Raw genomic sequence first — 20,483 nt, forward strand, 5'->3', positions numbered from 1 at the left:
CCATGGTTATTGCCACCCCAGAAAAGGTGCATCTGTAAGATGCGCCAATTCTGGCACTCAGCCTCTGTTCTCACTGCCCTGTAGCGGTGGCATATGGGGTAATAAGGGGTTAATGTCACCTTTTGTATTGTAAGGTGACAGTAGGCCAGCTTACTTATGGAGAGGTGTCTGATAGATGCCTCTCCATTACTTACCTATGGGCTTGATGTTACTTGACAATAAAATGGTGACATCAACCCCACAAATCTGAGCCCCACTGCTACAGGGCAAGTGGGAAGAGCGAGGCTAAGTACCAGAATTGGCAGATCTATAAGATGCGCCATTTCTGGGATGGCTGAGAGCTGATGGTTTTTAGCCTCTGGGGCTGCCAATATCCATGGCCTCTTCACAGACTATTAATATCAGCCTACAGCTTTTATAGGGGGACCCAATGTCAATATTTTGTGTCCCACTGTAAAATAGCCAGTAAAGGCTAAGCAAACAGCTGTGAGCTGATATTAATAGCCTGGGAACCTTTATGGTTATTGGCTCCTTTCCAGAATATTAACATCAGCTGTCAGCTTTCCCTCTGCTGGTTATGAAAATTATGCCGTGCTAGATATAGACACTGACATTCACAGCAGCGCGTCCGCCCCGATGCTCTTTTCTGACTCCTTTCTCAGGCCCCCAAAAAAGTGTTAACTAAGTACCCTTTATTTTCTTGCACTGTAGCCGTTCACTTACTACAGGGTATTCAAACATTGTTTCTGCGCCCCCCCCCCCCCCCCCCACATAAAGTACGACCACTATCTATATGCCTTTATATACAGCATTCTAGAATGCTGTGTATATATAGTAGGCCCACTGCCTGTATACCCTTATATACAGCATTTTATAAAGCACAACCACTATCTGTATGCCCTTAAGACTTGCCTAGCCCCATACAATGGGCTTTGCTAGTCTTAATCCGGGGCCTTCTCCTCTTCTATCACCGTCCTTCTTTCTTTGAGTCTATGACGCGTCCTATGTCATCCACACGGTGTCTTCCATCGTGCTCCTGTGCATCGCACTTCTTTCTGCCCGTTGCAGTACTTTGCTTTGTGCTCGGCAGAGAAGTGTTCCTGCACAGAAGCGTGATGAGGGAGGTTGTGTGGATGATGTAGAACACATCATCCACGGGAAGGACTGTGCCGGATGAAGACCAGCGCCAAACATAACACCGGACCGCCCTGTAGGTGAGTATAAGAAGTTATTTACATTATGCACGTTGGCTTAGGGACATACCGTATATACTCGAGTAGAAGCTGACCACCCCCCCCCCCCTAATTTTGCCACAAAAAACTGGGAAAACTTAATGACTCGAGTATAATCCTTAGGGTGGAAAATGCAGCAGCTACTGGTAAATGTCAAAAATAAAAATAGATACCAATAAAAGTAAAATTAATTGAGACATCAGTAGGTTAAGTGTTTTTGAATATCCATATTGAATGAGGAGCCCAATATAATGCTCCATAAAGTTTATGATGGCCCCATAAGATGCTCCATATTAAAATATGCCCCATATAATGCTGCACAAATGTTAATAATGGCCCCATAAGATGCTTCATAGAAACTTTTGCCCCATACAATGCTGCATAAAGGTTGATGGCCCCATAAGATGCTCCATAGATTTTACTCCATAGATTATGCCTCATGAGATGCTCCACACATTATGCCCCATGAGATGCTCCACACATTATGCCCCATTTGCTGTTGCTGCGAATAAAATAAAAAAAAAACACATACTCGCCTCTCTTCGCTCAGGCCCCCGGCACTTTCCACTGCTGCGCGCTGCTCTGTCTTCCATCCTCTGCACTGACTGTTCAGGCAGAGGGCAGCGCGCACACTAACTACGTCATCGTGCCCTCTGACCTAAACAGTCACAGCCAGAGGACAGAGCGGCCCGCAGCGGTGGAAAGGGGAGAGGTGAATATCGCGCAATGCTCACCTCCCCCGTCATACTCACCTGCCCCCGACGCGGTCCCTGGCAGCTTCTCACTGTCAGATGGTCTCCGGGAGTCGGCAGCGTCTTCCTATGTTCAGCTGTCACGGACAGCTCATTAAAGTAATGAATATGCATCCATATTCATTAATGAGCGGTTCCACGTGACCGTTGAACAAAGGAAGAGCTGCCCGGAGACCATCGGACATGCAGGGACCGCGCCGGGAGCAGGTGAGTATGTGACAGCCGCCGCTCCCCCTCCCCCGCCGACAATGACTTGAGTATAAGCCGAAAGGGTCACTTTCAGCCCAAAAAAGTGGGCTGAAAATCTCGGCTTATGCTCGAGTATATACGGTATGTACGGTACAGCACTGTAGAAGGGTGTGTATAAGGGCATATAGGTTCTGGTGGTACAATATATGGGGAAAACCTGGTGACAGGTTCCCTTTAAGAAACCTATGGAACTAGGTAAAAAATAGCATTTTTTGGATGGTGAAAAACTTGTAATTTAAATATTGATGAAGGCTGAGCTGCAGGTGTTCTGTGTCTCTTCATAAGTTTAAGGCCGGGGTCACACTAGCGTAGAATACGGACGAGCGCTATGTGAGAAAACATCGCATGGCACTCGGACCAGTGTTAATCTATGGGGCAGATCACATCTGTGATTATTTTTTCATGCCGAATCGGCATACGAGAACAATCGCAGCATATATACCTGACAGGGGCCCATACATTCTGATATCATCAGTAATATATACCTGACAGGGGCCCATACATTAAGGAAAAAGAAGACTGACAGCACTCACTTATTGGGGCGCCAGGTCCACATCCAGGGAACCTTCCTGGAATGTCCACATAGTCCAAAGAAAAACAGAAGACCAGCGCTCCATCCGGATGTATTGTTCCAAAGTGCAAACTTTATTGAGCCATGTAGCAGCAACGTTTCGACCCAGAGGTCTTTGTCAAGCATACCTAAACCTGCAGCGGAGAGGCCTTAAATAGCGTGGATGTTACACAAAACACCAATCACCACCAGGTCCGCCCCCTGTCACATAATATCACATTTAAATAACAAAACACACATCAATTACATATCAACTAAAAATCCACCACCGCAGATATAAACACCATAGAGGAAGCATGGAAAAGATACACACACAATATACTATGTATGTTGTTTATCTTTACATCCACCAATACAATCGATGCATCTAACGTTACTATGGAGATATAAACCAATCGTAGATAAAGCAAACTCCACCAATACCTAACTGTTGTGAACGGCGCCTAAAAATACACATAGCCTATCAGATAGTCCCAATCATACAAGCGTATATTCAACCAACCGGCCACCCTGTTGTAAGCTAAACCGCTCACGTCATATCCTGTCCTGGTCTCCACACCGATCACCGGATCCGGCAATATCAGCGTCATCAGAGTCACACGCATGCGCACACCACGCCGCAAGGGCACCTCCCAAGGACCAGGGCGACCAATCGGCAGATGTAACCGCCCACCTCTACAGTCACATGACATGAAGGGAGCTTGTATCCAAGGCAATATAAACAAAAGCAACGCTCCCAGGCTGCCTAATCCAGCGCAGCCCAAATACGAGTCCTTTATGCAGCCCCCGCATACGGGAGTATACCCGCAGCCGACACTATACGTGCACCGCCACCCGACAATGCAACCCACAGATCGGCGCGCGTACCCCCACATATAACCGAGGTGCAACAAGATCACAGTCAGGAGCCTAAATTCAAAGATATTACTATACTAAAGGGCCAAATGTCAAATATAAAGGACAAAGACGCCCATCCACCCATATATGCTATAAAGCCCCACCGCAAAATACACAATCAAGTGGAATTAAATGATATAAAATATAGCGGAATCTGATCATCTAAGCCATAGCTTCAATCCCGTCCTCCATTATTCAAACTGCATCCACTCTCCAATGCCTATACTTAGATAACCACCTATGGGAAAATAAAAAAGAAAAAAGAAGAAAAAAAACATAAAATATAAAAACCACGGAGTGGAACATGTAAAAGAGACTAATATAAAATTACACCGACGCGAGCTGCCCGCATCTCATCAATACCGTAAAACTATACCACACAGTTATGTAAGTTGTAATCCAGGTTCAAACCACCCGGTTGTAAAGATCCCAGCAAGAATATCCACTTCAACTCTTTCTGCTTTAATAACTGCAGTCTGTCCCCACCCCTCCTCAGGGTCGGCACACTATCAATAACCCTGAAACGCAGTTGATTGACAGAATGTTTATGTTCCAAGAAGTGTTTCGGGACAGGTAACTCAGTCAAGCCAGTTCTCACAGTGCTCTTGTGTTTGATTATTCGAGCTCTGACCTCCATGGTTGTCTCACCAACATAGGTGAGCCCACACGGACAAACAATCATGTATACCACCCAACTGGACGTACAAGTGTACCTCTCTTTCAAGAAAATCCTTCTGCCAGTATGGGGATGGCAGAAGAATTCACCTTTTAAAATGTTGTTGCAACACGAGCAACCCAAACATGGAAAATTACCATGCTTGGCCACCCTGAGGGTACTCTGAATCGAGGATTTAGAAGTCCCCACATCAGAGCGAACCAACCTGTCCTTGAGATTGCGCCCCCTTCTATAGGACATCAGGGGATACGTCATAAAGCTAGGGATCGATGGAAGACCCCGTTGTAGAAGTGACCAGTGTTTTCTAATCACTCTACCAATCTGATTACTTGCTGGATTATAGGTGGTCACAAATGGGATTCGATCACATACCCGTTTTTCCCGTGTCTTTTTACGAACACTTTCACGAGAGCAATTCAGGGTTCTCTCCTTGAACCTCACAACCTCCTTACCAGGATACCCCCTCTGTAAAAACTTCGAGCACATCTCATCAAGACGTAGATTGACCCTATCCTCATCTGACACAATCCTCCGGACCCGCAACAACTGACTCCACGGCAATGAATTAACCATCCGTCTCGGGTGGTTGCTATCGAACATCAACAAACTATTCCTGTCAGTTTCTTTAACAAAAATATCAGTTCGCAACCTACCCATATCCTTATATACCAAAGTATCCAGGAATTGAATCTGAGTCATAGAGTGTGTAAGGGTAAATTGCAGCTCAGAGTGTATCTGATTCAGATAAATCTGGAACTCCAGCAGTTCTTGTACACTACCTTCCCAAATGACAAAAATATCGTCAATGTAACACCACCAGGCTCTGACGTGACGCCAGAGGATGGAACCGTACACAAACCTGTCCTCAAGCACCGCCATAAAGATGTTAGCATACGTGGGGGCCACATTAGACCCCATGGCGGTGCCCCTCAACTGCAGGAAAAAATCGTCCCCAAAGAGGAAAAAATTCCTCCTGAGGACGAACTCCAACAGTGTGAGGACAAGCTGTGCACACTCCGGGGCCACGTCAGAGCCTGATAGCATACATGAGACCGCATCCAAACCCTTTTCATGTTCAATAGACGTGTATAGCGATACAACATCAAAGGATGCCAAAACAGTCATCTCAGTAACATTAACCTTCTCAATCTTATCCAAAAAGTCGTTGGTATCCTTCACATATGACCTCGCTGAAACTGCAAAGGGACGTAATATACGATCCAGAAAAATGGCCGTTTTGTTAAACAATGAGCCCCGGCCCGAAACAATGGGGCGACCCGGGGGATCACATAAACACTTATGTATTTTCGGCAACACGTATATTACCGGTGTGACAGGAAAATCAACAATCAAAAATTCTGACAGCTTATGGTCAATGAGTCCCATAGAAAGGGAATCACTGACCACAAGCTGTAATTCTCTCTGAAATCCAGATGTCGGATTACCAGGCAATTTCGCATACACAGAATCATCAGCCAGTTGTCGCTGTATCTCAGCCTTATATTTCACACTGTCCATCACAACCACCGCTCCGCCCTTATCGGCTGGTTTGATGGTTATTGATGGATTCCCGGCCAATGTTTCCAAAGTCACTCTTTCCCTATACGACAAATTGTGGACTGACTGAGGTCTAAAGTCTTTCCTTATCTTTTCAATATCCTTCCGTACTAGCTCAATATACGATTCAACAAAATGGTTCTTACTAGGAGGTTGAAAGGAACTCTTATTATACAGACCCACTTCACACAGCGTAAAGCCACGGGTAGGGGCCTCACAACTCGTACTGCCACCATCCACCCTATCTGAAAAATAAGAGGATAGTCTCAGTCTCCTGAAAAAAGCATGTAAATCAACCTCCAAACCAAACCAGTCCGGATTATTCGATGGACAAAAAGAAAGTCCCTTAGATAGGACTTTAAGTTCTATGTCAGACAAAATCATAGACGAAATATTGACCACCAACTCCTTACTGGTTACTGATTGTCCCTCATATTCCTCGTCCTCATTGTGGTGTTCCGCCCCACACGTTGTATCCGGGATGTGCTGCCATTTTCTGTGTTTGCGACCACCTCTCCGGCCACGCCTCCTGGAGTCGTTTTGTCCATCCTTTCTTTGCCTAAAAAATGCTGCTGATCCTTCCTGGCTCCTCCAAAGCTGGAATCATCTGTCGACTCGGAGTCAGCCGTAGTAAAGCCAAAATTGGACTGTTTCTTATTCTGTATTTTCTTACGTCTCCTTGGTGTCATCGGTCTCTTCCTCCCACTATTGGAATACTGATTAGAGGTAGATTGCCAAGAAAATACATGGCCCATTTTATAGTCATCAGCATCGCGAAACCATTTGGTGCGCTTAGTGGTCTCTATGTCATTTCTAAATTTAGACAGATTCTCACCCATCTTAGTTTCCAGGGGCCCCCAATCTTGTGCTGTCAGTTGAGACTTCAATTGCTCTTCCAAGCCAGCAATATTCTGTTTAATCACAATAGTCTCAGCCTTCAGAAATTCAATGTTCAACAACATAATGTCGAACGCATATTTATTCGAGATTGACTCAAATTTCGTACAGAACTGGACGTTGTCCGGAAGTAAAGTCGGTCTTAGATGTGGTCGCAACCCACGTGGTATTCTACGGACCTTAAAATATTCAGTCAAAGTTATAATATGTAATTCAAAAGAAATCAATCTCCGTTTCTCATTCTCCAATTTTCTCTTTAGCATCTCCGTAGTCGGCTTGCTCAAAAAAGCAGTGTCCATATTAGTATCTGATAAAATACGTACAGCATCGTCGTCGGTGTAAGAAAAAGTCATGGCATTACCCAGATCACCCACATCTGGGTTAACAATTGTATCCATCTTGGAGATAGGGTGCCCGTCAATCCAGGTTCAAACAGTACAACAAGGAAAAAGAAGACTGACAGCACTCACTTATTGGGGCGCCAGGTCCACATCCAGGGAACCTTCCTGGAATGTCCACATAGTCCAAAGAAAAACAGAAGACCAGCGCTCCATCCGGATGTATTGTTCCAAAGTGCAAACTTTATTGAGCCATGTAGCAGCAACGTTTCGACCCAGAGGTCTTTGTCAAGCATACCTAAACCTGCAGCGGAGAGGCCTTAAATAGCGTGGATGTTACACAAAACACCAATCACCACCAGGTCCGCCCCCTGTCACATAATATCACATTTAAATAACAAAACACACATCAATTACATATCAACTAAAAATCCACCACCGCAGATATAAACACCATAGAGGAAGCATGGAAAAGATACACACACAATATACTATGTATGTTGTTTATCTTTACATCCACCAATACAATCGATGCATCTAACGTTACTATGGAGATATAAACCAATCGTAGATAAAGCAAACTCCACCAATACCTAACTGTTGTGAACGGCGCCTAAAAATACACATAGCCTATCAGATAGTCCCAATCATACAAGCGTATATTCAACCAACCGGCCACCCTGTTGTAAGCTAAACCGCTCACGTCATATCCTGTCCTGGTCTCCACACCGATCACCGGATCCGGCAATATCAGCGTCATCAGAGTCACACGCATGCGCACACCACGCCGCAAGGGCACCTCCCAAGGACCAGGGCGACCAATCGGCAGATGTAACCGCCCACCTCTACAGTCACATGACATGAAGGGAGCTTGTATCCAAGGCAATATAAACAAAAGCAACGCTCCCAGGCTGCCTAATCCAGCGCAGCCCAAATACGAGTCCTTTATGCAGCCCCCGCATACGGGAGTATACCCGCAGCCGACACTATACGTGCACCGCCACCCGACAATGCAACCCACAGATCGGCGCGCGTACCCCCACATATAACCGAGGCGCAACAAGATCACAGTCAGGAGCCTAAATTCAAAGATATTACTATACTAAAGGGCCAAATGTCAAATATAAAGGACAAAGACGCCCATCCACCCATATATGCTATAAAGCCCCACCGCAAAATACACAATCAAGTGGAATTAAATGATATAAAATATAGCGGAATCTGATCATCTAAGCCATAGCTTCAAGGGAGGGAGGTGCCCTTGCGGCGTGGTGTGCGCATGCGTGTGACTCTGATGACGCTGATATTGCCGGATCCGGTGATCGGTGTGGAGACCAGGACAGGATATGACGTGAGCGGTTTAGCTTACAACAGGGTGGCCGGTTGGTTGAATATACGCTTGTATGATTGGGACTATCTGATAGGCTATGTGTATTTTTAGGCGCCGTTCACAACAGTTAGGTATTGGTGGAGTTTGCTTTATCTACGATTGGTTTATATCTCCATAGTAACGTTAGATGCATCGATTGTATTGGTGGATGTAAAGATAAACAACATACATAGTATATTGTGTGTGTATCTTTTCCATGCTTCCTCTATGGTGTTTATATCTGCGGTGGTGGATTTTTAGTTGATATGTAATTGATGTGTGTTTTGTTATTTAAATGTGATATTATGTGACAGGGGGCGGACCTGGTGGTGATTGGTGTTTTGTGTAACATCCACGCTATTTAAGGCCTCTCCGCTGCAGGTTTAGGTATGCTTGACAAAGACCTCTGGGTCGAAACGTTGCTGCTACATGGCTCAATAAAGTTTGCACTTTGGAACAATACATCCGGATGGAGCGCTGGTCTTCTGTTTTTCTTTGGACTATAGGGGCCCATACATTCTGATATCATCACTAATATATACCTGACAGGGGCCCATACATTCTGATATCATCACTAATATATACCTGACAGGGGCCCATACATTCTGATATCATCACTAATATATACCTGACAGGGGCCCATACATTCTGATATCATCACTAATATATACCTGACAGGGGCCCGTACATTCTGATATCATCAGTAATATATACCTGACAGGGGCCCATACATTCTGATACCATCAATAATATATATACCTGACAGGAGCCCATACATTCTGATATCAATAATATATACCTGACAGGGGCCCATACATTCTGATACCATCATTAATATATACCTGACAGGAGCCCATACATTCTGATACCATCATTAATATATACCTGACAGGAGCCCATACATTCTGATACCATCACTAATATATACCTGACAGGGGCCCATACATTCTGATATCATCACTAATATATACCTGACAGGGGCCCATACATTCTGATATCATCACTAATATATACCTGACAGGAGCCCGTACATTCTGATATCAATAATAATATATACCTGACAGGGGCCCATACATTCTGATATCATCAATAATATATACCTGACAGGGGCCCATACATTCTGATACCATCAATAATATATATACCTGACAGGAGCCCATACATTCTGATATCAATAATATATACCTGACAGGAGCCCATACATTCTGATACCATCACTAATATATACCTGACGGGCCCATACATTCTGATACCATCACTAATATATACCTGACAGGGGCCCATACATTCTGACATCAATAATATACACGTGACAGGAGCCCGTACAGTCTATATCTACAATAATATATACCTGACAGGAGCCCGTACAGTCTGTATCTACAATAATATATACCTGACAGGAGCCCGTACAGTCTATATCTACAATAATATATACCTGACAGGAGCCTGAACAGTCTATATCTACAATAATATATACCTGACAGGAGCCCGTATAGTCTGTATCTACAATAATATATACCTGACAGGAGCCCGTATAGTCTGTATCTACAATAATATATACCTGACAGGAGTCCGTACAGTCTGTATCTACAATAATATATACCTGACAGGAGTCCGTACAGTCTGTATCTACAATAATATATACCTGACAGGAGCCCGTACAGTCTGTATCTACAATAATATATACCTGACAGGAGTTCGTAGTCTGTATCTACAATAATATATACCTGACAGGAGCCCGTACAGTCTGTATCTACAATACTATATACCTGACAGGAGCCCATACAGTCTATATCTACAATAATATACACCTGACAGGAGCCCGTACAGTCTGTATCTACAATAATATATACCTGACAGGAGCCCGTACAGTCTGTATCTACAATAATATATACCTGACAGGAGCCCATACAGTCTATATCTACAATAATATACACCTGACAGGAGCCCGTACAGTCTGTATCTACAATAATATACACCTGACAGGAGCCCATACAGTCTGTATCTACAGTAATATATACCTGACAGGAGCCCGTACAGTCTGTATCTACAATAATATATACCTGACAGGAGCCCATACAGTCTGTATCTACAATAATATATACCTGACAGGAGCCCGTACAGTCTATATCTACAATAATACATACCTGACAGGAGCCCGTACAGTCTATATCTACAATAATATATACCTGACAGGAGCCCGTACAGTCTGTATCTACAATAATATATACCTGACAGGAGCCCGTACAGTCTGTATCTACAATAATATATACCTGACAGGAGCCCGTACAGTCTGTATCTACAATAATATATACCTGACAGGAGCCCGTACAGTCTGTATCTACAATAATATATACCTGACAGGAGCCCGTACAGTCTATATCTACAATAATATGTACCTGACAGGAGCCCGTACAGTCTGTATCTACAATAATATATACCTGACAGGAGCCCGTACAGTCTATATCTACAATAATATATACCTGACAGGAGCCCGTACAGTCTGTATCTACAATAATATATACCTGACAGGAGCCCGTACAGTCTATATCTACAATAATATATACCTGACAGGAGCCCATACAGTCTGTATCTACAATAATATACACCTGACAGGAGCCCGTACAGTCTATATCTACAATAATATATACCTGACAGGAGCCCATACAGTCTATATCTACAATAATATATACCTGACAGGAGCCCGTACAGTCTGTATCTACAATAATATATACCTGACAGGAGCCCATACAGTCTGTATCTACAATAATATATACCTGACAGGAGCCCGTACAGTCTATATCTACAATAATATATACCTGACAGGAGCCCGTACAGTCTGTATCTACAATAATATATACCTGACAGGAGCCCGTACAGTCTGTATCTACAATAATATATACCTGACAGGAGCCCATACAGTCTGTATCTACAATAATATATACCTGACAGGAGCCCGTACAGTCTGTATCTACCATACTATATACCTGACAGGAGCCTGTACAGTCCATATCTACAATCATACCTGACAGGAGCCCGTACAGTCTGTATCTACAATAATATATACCTGACAGGAGCCCGTACAGTCTGTATCTACAATAATATATACCTGACAGGAGCCTGTACAGTCTGTATCTACAATAATATATACCTGACTGCAGCCCATACACTCTAGCATCTTCAGTACTGAGCCGGCTACACTGTATGGGCTGCAGTCAGGAAACCAGGAAGGAGCCCATACACTCTAGGCTCAACCCAATTAGAAGGGACACCTGTGGATATTGGGGTCTTTACCTGCTATGGTTCTGGTGTGGAGCCTCCACCCGCAGAGCCGCACTCCCCATATGGTAGAGGCTAAATCCAAGTCGGCTAAGGGACCTCTGCTGACGTCGTGCCCATGTGACCGGAAGGGGCGGCGCTTCTTCCTCCATAGAGCAGACAGAGCAGACAGGAGGAAGCTGTGGATGTCATGGCGCATTTCGTGCAGGATTTGGATTTTGAGTGTTTTGTGCAGGATTTGCCTCTTCCTCCATAGAGCAGAGCAGACAGGAGGGAGCTGTGGATGTCATGGCGGGATTTCGAGGATTTTATACAAGATTTGGAGTGTTTTGGGTCGTTCTCCATAGTCACAGATCAGGTAAGTGGGAGTCTGCCTGGGGAGAAAAAGGTGATGTTGCTTGCATGGGGCTGCATGTGCATGCTGGACGGGGGTCTGCCTGGGGAGAAAGGGGTGATGTTGCTTGCATGGGGCTGCATGTGCATGCTGGACGGTGGTCTGCCTGAAGAGAAGGGGGTGATGCTTGCGTGGGGCTGCATGTGCACGCTGGAGGGGGGGATCTGCCTGGGGAGAAGGGGTGGCGATGCTTGCATGGGGCTGCATGTGCATGCTGGAGGGGGTCTGTCTAAGGAGGAGGGGGTGATGTTTGCATGGGGCTGCATGTGCATGCTGGACGGGGGGTCTGCCTGGGGAGAAAGGGGTGATGTTGCATAGGGCTGCATGTGCGTGGGACTGCATGTGCATGCTGGACGGGGGTCTGCCTGGGGAGAAAGGGGTGATGCTTGCATGGGGCTGCATGTGCATGCTGAACGGGGGTCTGCCTGGGGAGAAAGGGGTGATGCTTGCATGGGGCTGCATGTGCATGCTGAACGGGGGTCTGCCTGAAGAGAAGGGGGTGATGCTTGCGTGGGGCTGCATGTGCACGCTGGAGGGGGGGATCTGCCTGGGGAGAAGGGGTGGCGATGCTTGCATGGGGCTGCATGTGCATGCTGGAGGGGGCTTGCATGGGGCTGAATTTGCATGCTGGAGGGGGTCTGTCTAAGGAGGAGGGGGTGATGTTTGCATGGGGCTGCATGTGCATGCTGGACAGGGGGTCTGCCTGGGGAGAAAGGGGTGATGTTGCATGGGGCTGCATGTGCATGCTGGACGGGGGTCTGCCTGGGGAGAAGGGGGTAATGTTGCTTGCATGGTGCTGCATGTGTATAGTGGAGGGGGGGTCTGCCTGGAGAGAAGGGGGTGATACTTGCATGGGGCTGCATGTGCACGCTGGAGGGGGGTCTGCCTGGGGAGAAGGGGTGGTGATGCTTGCATGGGGCTGCATGTGTATAGTGGAGGGGGGTCTGCCTGGAGAGAAGGGGGTGATACTTGCATGGGGCTGCATGTGCACGCTGGAGGGGGGTCTGCCTGGGGAGAAGGGGTGGTGATGCTTGCATGGGGCTGCATGTGCATGCTGGAGGGGGCTTGCATGGGGCTGCATGCACATGCTGGAGGGGGGCTTGCATGGGGCTGCATGTGCATGCTGGAGGGGGTCTGTCTGGGGAGGAGGGGGTGGTGATTGCATGGGGCTGCATGTGCATGCTGGAAGGGGGGGGTCTGCCAGGGGAGATGGTGCTTGCATGGCACTGCGTGCTGATGGTCTGCCTGGAGAAGGGGGTACATAGCTTGCGTGGGACTGCGTGCTGGGGGCGCTACCTAGGGAAGGTGGTGACATTGCTTGCGTGGGACTGCGTGCTGGGGGTCTGCCTGGGGAAGGGGGTGATGCTTGCGTGAGACTGCGTGCTGGGGGTCTGCCTGAGGAAAGGGGTGATGCTTGCGTGGGACTGCATGCTGGGGGTCTGCCTGGGGAAGGGGGTGATGCTTGCGTGAGACTGCGTGCTGGGGGTCTGCCTGGGGAAGGGGGTGATGCTTGCGTGAGACTGCGTGCTGGGGGTCTGCCTGGGGAAAGGGGTGATGCTTGTGTGGGACTGCACGCTGGAGGGGCCTGCCTAGGGACGGGGGTGATGCTTGCATGGGACTGCACGCTGGAGGGGCCTGCCTGGGGAAGGGGGTGACGTTGCTTGCCTGGGACTGCGTGCTGGAGGGGCCTGCCTGGGGAAGGGTGACTGCATGCTGGGGGTCTCTGTTGGAAGGGGGTCATGTTCCTTGCGAGCGGGGCTGTGTGTCTGTTGGGAAGGGGGGCTGCGTGCTGGGGGTCTCTGGGGAAGAGAGGCTGTGTGCTGGAGTCTCTGTTGGGAAGGGGGTCATGTTGCATGCGTGGGGGGATCTGTGTGCAGGGGGGTCTACCTGCAGAGTGGGGCTGATGTTATTTGCATGGGTCTGCATGGTGTGGGGGGCTGTTGTCACGTACTGTGCAGGTCAGTGTGTGATGTCACTTGCGGTGGGGTGTGTGTAGGGAAGAATAGTGTCAGGGGGCGAACAGGGGAGGGGATGAATGATGATGGAGATCTGAGGGATTGATATTACTTAACATGAGAATCTCTGCCTGATGGTGAGTCGGTCCTGTTGTGTGTTTTGTTTTTTACATAAAACTTTCTTATTAATATTATTGGGCGCACATGACGTCAGGTTGATGACTGACCTATGACCTCTGGGAGCAAAACTGCGTGATAATGTCTCCAGATCCCGGGCTTTATTCTCTCCTCGCACGCTATTCTGTTCAGTATTAGCCTGGTGGCCACTGGTGTCAGCCACTACTTGAGTTTTCTACATGATTTTTTCTGTTTTATTCTAGGTATTGTGGCTTTTCCCCATCCTGTGTCCCTCAGAGCAGTGACCTCCCTGCAGATGTCATTTCATCACTGGACTTCTCTTCACCAAGTGGAATGCTTGTGCCTCACAATCCATGTGAGGACCCAAAGTGATGACACTGTGGGTGTCTGATAATGTCGGGTCCCTCCGCCTCCCCGGCCCCGTCGGGTCCCTCCGCCTCCCCGGCCCCGTCGGGTCCCTCCGCCTCCCCGGCCCCGTCGGGTCCCTCCGCCTCCCCGGCCCCGTCGGGTCCCTCCGCCTCCCCGGCCCCGTCGGGTCCCTCCGCCTCCCCGGCCCCGTCGGGTCCCTCCGCCTCCCCGGCCCCGTCGGGTCCCTCCGCCTCCCCGGCCCCAAAAATTCAAGTTGAGCTAAGCCAACCAGCATCAGGGGCTTATCTACAGCATTCTGTAATGCTGTTGCTGTAGATAAGCCTCCGATGTATCCTAAAAGATGAGAAAAAGAGGTTATAATATACTCATGCAGGCAGTCCGATCTGATGGGCGTCACGGTCCGGGGCCTCACATCTTGTTAGGATGACGTTCTCTTCTTGTCTTCACGCTGCGGTGCGCAGGTGTCGGGAAAGGTCAGCGATGCCTGGGGCCTGCGCACTGCGGTGCTTTGTGCTGGAGCCGCAGTGAGAAGACAAGAAGAGGACGTCATCTGATGAAGATAGGAGGTGCTGGACCGGACCGCGATGCCCATTGGACAGGACTGGGACTGTCCGTGGGTGAGTATAATCTAACCTCTTTTTCTCATTTGTTTAGGATACATCGGGGGCTTATCTACAGCATTACAGAATGCATTACAGAATGCTGTAGATAAGCCCCTGATGCTGGTGGGCTTAGCTCACCCTTGATTTTGGGGGTGACAGGTTCCCTTTAAGCACCACAATACAATTTTTGCAGCTAAAGCACAGGGGACTTTGGTACAAAATGTGTTTTGCTTTTTTATCATTAATCTGTCTTTTAATGTTTAATTTATTGTTTTGATTTCTAAAACACAACTTATTCATTTGTATTTATGCATATATTTATATATCTCTTTTATTTCTAACTATTTGACTTGTAATTAAATTGTTTGACAGCTATGAGTTGAATTTTCATTTCTATAATTCTTAAGCGCGGGGTGACATTAGTGGAGAGTAACGCAGTTGGATCTGTATCAGGCTGAGTTTACACATTGCAGGTTATTGGGGAAACTATCTGTAGGGACGTCCTCACCAGTAGACCGGACCCGCACTTGGGTGTTTTTTTTAAATCCATAATTGTTTTTTCTGTAAAAGATATAAGCTGGCTTCCTCTGAGGGTGCTGCTGCCACCACTGATGGGACAGGCTGTGACATATTTTCCAGAGGAATAATGTATCTCTGGAATGTTAGGCAATATTTACATACTTTTTTATTTTTTTTTGTACTAATGTACAAAATTCTGACGACCTGTGGCACAGCTGGAATGAATGTGTCGCATGTATTTATCTTGCTCCATCAATTAAGGAATGTTTCCCTCAGACCTCCTGGAGACTTCACAACCCTGGATCAGACCTAAATCACAGGACAATAAAACCTCACCCTCATCTATGATGGCTGAGAGCGCCTCTAGTTCCTTCCACTGGGTCCACTGCTGAAAGCGCAGTTTTCACCTGAGGACCGTGGGCATCTTTCTACCACCTCACCCCTTTGCAAATCGGCCAAGCAGTATCAGCCCAAAGTCATGAAGCAGTCTCTTCTGAATTTTTTTTTTTAACATTTTCTTAACCTGAGCACCACCTGCATCTGAGTTCTAAGTACGAGCAGCAGTAGAGTAGACACCTTAAAAAAAAAAAACATGACAGATGTGAGCTTTCCTCCTGCTCCCTCTTCTGCTGCTGTCTTGACCTCTTCATTTAGCTCACGAACAACAGCCTACCCGCAAAGACAGGATGTGACAGCACCAGCAGTGTCACCAAGCATCTCCACCCTGTCCCATTGAAGTGTTCATCTCTCCATCACCCAAACCCCATAGAGAAAGAGGAAATACCCCACTACCCGCCCACAGGCCCTGGTCCTGAATAACCGCATTTACCAATTCCTGGCCTTTGAAACACTGCCATTCCAGCTGATGGAGAAAAAACATTTTAAATAAATGATGGTGGTGGCTGTTGCTAAGTACGTGGTTCCCATCCACCACTAATGTTTCAAGTTGGCCATCCCTGCCCAGCACACACATGTTGCAACCAAAATCAGGTGTGCACTGTGCAACGCCATCAGTGGCAAGGTCCAGATAACTACCGATACGTGGACCAGTAAGTATGGGCAGTGACGTTACATCTCCCTATCTGCACACTGGGTAAATGTTGCAGCTGGGACAGAGGAGGAAGGCGTTCTAGCGCATGTCCTACATCTATTGTTGGACATTGCTCTGCCCATGTGGCCTACTCCGCTTACTCCATCACCTAGCAGTAAGACTTGCACCAGCAACTTCAACACAGCCAGGGGGAAAAGACAGTAGGCTGTTCTCAAACTCATCATTTTGGGGGACAAGTTCCATACTGCTCAAGAGCTGTGGACAAGGAATAAACGAGACTGATGAGTGGTTGGTGCTGCTGGACCTAAATCCAGGCCTGGTGGTGTGCAATAACGGGCGAAATCTGGTAGCACCTCTAGGCGTAGCTGGTTTGACCACATCCCTTGCCTGGCACATGTGTCAAGTTTAGTGGTGCATCTTTCTTAAAAATTACCCATATGTGAGAGGTCGTCTGTGCATGATTATGGCGTTCACCCCCTGCAGCTGCTCGACGGTCTGCGCTGCAGCGTCACTTCTGCCTTCTCGATCAGCGCCTCATATGCGACATATCAACAAGGTGGAACTCAAAAGTTGCATACGCTGTAGAGGCTGTGCGAGCAGAAGCAATACTGGAGTTTCAGCTGCAGCATGCACGGGTGAGTAGTTCTGTGGAACAACACTTCACCATGTCGTGAACACAACAGGGTGGCACTCACAGGCATCACTGGAGCATGGCACGGAGGACATAGACCATACACGTCCCACAGAGGACAGTTTGTCTTTGCCTCTGGGCAGCCTGGCATGAATTATTATTTATATAGCATCATTAATTCCATGGTGCTGTACATGAGAAAGGGGTTACATACAGGGTTATAGATATAATTTACAGTGAACAAATTTACAAAGACGGGTACAGAGGGGAGAGGACCCTGTCCTTGCGGATTTATGTTCTATGGGATAATGGGAAAGAGACAGAAGGTCGGGGGTGCAGCAGCTCTGGTGGTGGGGAGGCGGCAGAATGGTTATTGCAGGCTGTAGGCTTTCCTGAAGAGATGGGTTTTCAGGTTCTGTCTGAAGGATCCGAGGGTGGTGGCACTAGTGGCTAATCAGACGTGTTGAGGTGTTGAATTCCAGAGGATGGGGGATATTGGGGAGAAATCTTGGAGGCGGTTGTGTGAGGAATGAATAAGTGTGGAGGAGAGTAGGAGGTCTTGGGAGGATCGAAGATTACGTGAGGGAAGATATTGGGAGAATAGTGCAGAGATATAGGGAGGGGACAGGTTGTGGATGGCTTTGTAGGTCAGTGTTAGTAGTTTGAACTGGATTCGTTGGGGAATTGGGAGCCAGTGGAGGGATTTGCAGAGGGGAGGAGAGAGGTGGATTAGCCGGGCAGCAGAGTTGAGGACAGACTGGAGTGGTGCAAGAGAGTTAGCAGGGAGGCCACAGATGAGGGTGTTGCAGTAGTCGAGGCGAGAGATGATGAATGCATGCACAAGCGTTTTAGTAGATTGAGGGCAGAGGAAGGGACGGATTCTGGCAATATGTTTGAGTTGGAGGCGACAGGAGGTGGCAAGAGTTTGGACGTGCGGTTTGATGGACAGGGCAGAGTCGAGAGTTAGGCCGGCGTCACACTAGCGAGTTTTACGGATGTATGAGAGGTGTAGAAAATACGGATTGCACACGGTACAATGATTCTCTATGGCCCAGCTCCTATCTGCCGTATTTTATATACGGTCTTTTACGGCCGTAGAAAATCGCAGCATGCTGCGTTTGTCAGCGTATTGCGCAAAAAAAAAATCGCCAATGAAAGTCTATGGGGGCGAGAAAAATACGGATTACACACGGACCAACAGTGTGTCTTGCGAGAAAGACGCAGCGGTGTTCTATAGAAAAGCCAGCAATTCAGTGCGGTGTACAGTTAAATCACACTGACAGGTTAGAATAGAATAGCTAAAATAAATGTCTATACATAGTATAGGGATATATATATATATGTCAGTGAGACACATATATTAATATATATATATATATATATAATTTCATGCAGCGCTAGATAGCAGAAAAGCCGGTAATTCAATTGCCGGCTTTTCCTATCTCCTTCCCCAACTCAACATGATATGAGACATGGTTACATACAGTAAACCATCTCCTATCTCTTCTTTTATTACATATTCCTCTTTAGTAATGTAAGAAGTGTCTTGGTGTAAAATTTGGGGGCTCTATCTATTAAATTAAAGGGTAAAATTGCGGAAAAAATTGTCGTAGGCCCCCATGCAATTTTCTCCGCCAGAGTGGGAAAGCCAGTGACTGAGGGCAGGTATTAATAGCCTGGAGAGGGACCATGGTTATTGCCCCCCCCCCCCCTGGCTAAAAACATCTGACCCCAGCCACCCCAGAAAAGGCACATCTGGAAGATGCGCCTATTCTGGCACTTGGCCACTCTCTTCCCATTCCCGTGTAGCGGTGGGATATGGGGTAATGAAAGGTTAATGTCACCTTGCTATTGTAAGGTGACATTAAGCCAAATGAATAATGAAGAGGCGTCAATTATGACACCTATCCATTATTAATCCAATACTAGTAAAGGGTTAAAAAAACACATTATTAAAAATTATTTCATTGAAATAAAAACAAAGGTTGTTGTAATAATTTATTCTACGCTCAATCCATCTGAAGACCCTCGCTCTGTAACAAAATAAAAATAATAAACCAACAATATACATACCTTCCGAAGATCTGTAAGGTCCCACGATGTAAATCCATCTGAAGGGGTTAAAACATTTTGCAGCCAGGAGCTCTGCTAATGCAGCGCTGCTCCTGCCTGCAAAACCCCGGGGAATGAAGGTAAAGTAGGTCAATGACCTATATTTACCTTCATTCGCGGTGAGGCGCCCTCTGCTGGCTGTTCCTGGAGCGTGGGAACTTTCCTAGAAAGCTCCCAGGCTCGAGTTCATATGAGGACAACCAGCAGAGGGCGCCCTCATATGAACTCGAGCCAGGGAGCTTTCTAGGAAAGTTCCCACGCTCCAGGAACAGCCAGCAGAGGGCGCCTCACCGCAAATGAAGGTAAATATAGATCAATGACCTACTTTACCTTCATTCCCCGGGGTTTTGCAGGCAGGAGCAGCGCTGCATTAGCAGAGCTCCTGGCTGCAAAATGTTTTAACATAGAAGAAAAGGTATATAGCCAGCTCACCAGTAATCACCGCAGGTGCACGGAACTTCGCTGCAGACAGGCGAAATATTCATTCATGTAGAAAAAGAAATCGTAGTTCCAGCTCCTTAAAACGATTAGTTTATTGAGTCCAAAATATAAAATCCAAATATTCAAAGTGAAAACACTCCCAACGGTTGGTGTTAAGATAGCAGAGACTGAATGGCAACGCGTTTCGATCAGATTGATCTTTGTCAGAGCCACATATCAGTATGGTTGCGTCTTTCCTATATAGGGAGACTTGTCCAACCAAAACACAGATATAAGTCATATGACTACCTCGAAGGTCCTGTCTTAAAACCGATACTATTACAATAGAAATACAATAAAACAATGAAAATAAACATAAAATAATCATCTTACATTCAGCAATAGTGCAGCATAATTTCATTTCTCTTATTTAGTCCCATTGGAGCACGGGTGTTCAATTGCAGAATCCAATACG

Source organism: Ranitomeya imitator, chromosome 2, assembly GCF_032444005.1.
Source record: "Ranitomeya imitator isolate aRanImi1 chromosome 2, aRanImi1.pri, whole genome shotgun sequence".
Taxonomy (NCBI): Eukaryota; Metazoa; Chordata; class Amphibia; order Anura; family Dendrobatidae; genus Ranitomeya; species Ranitomeya imitator.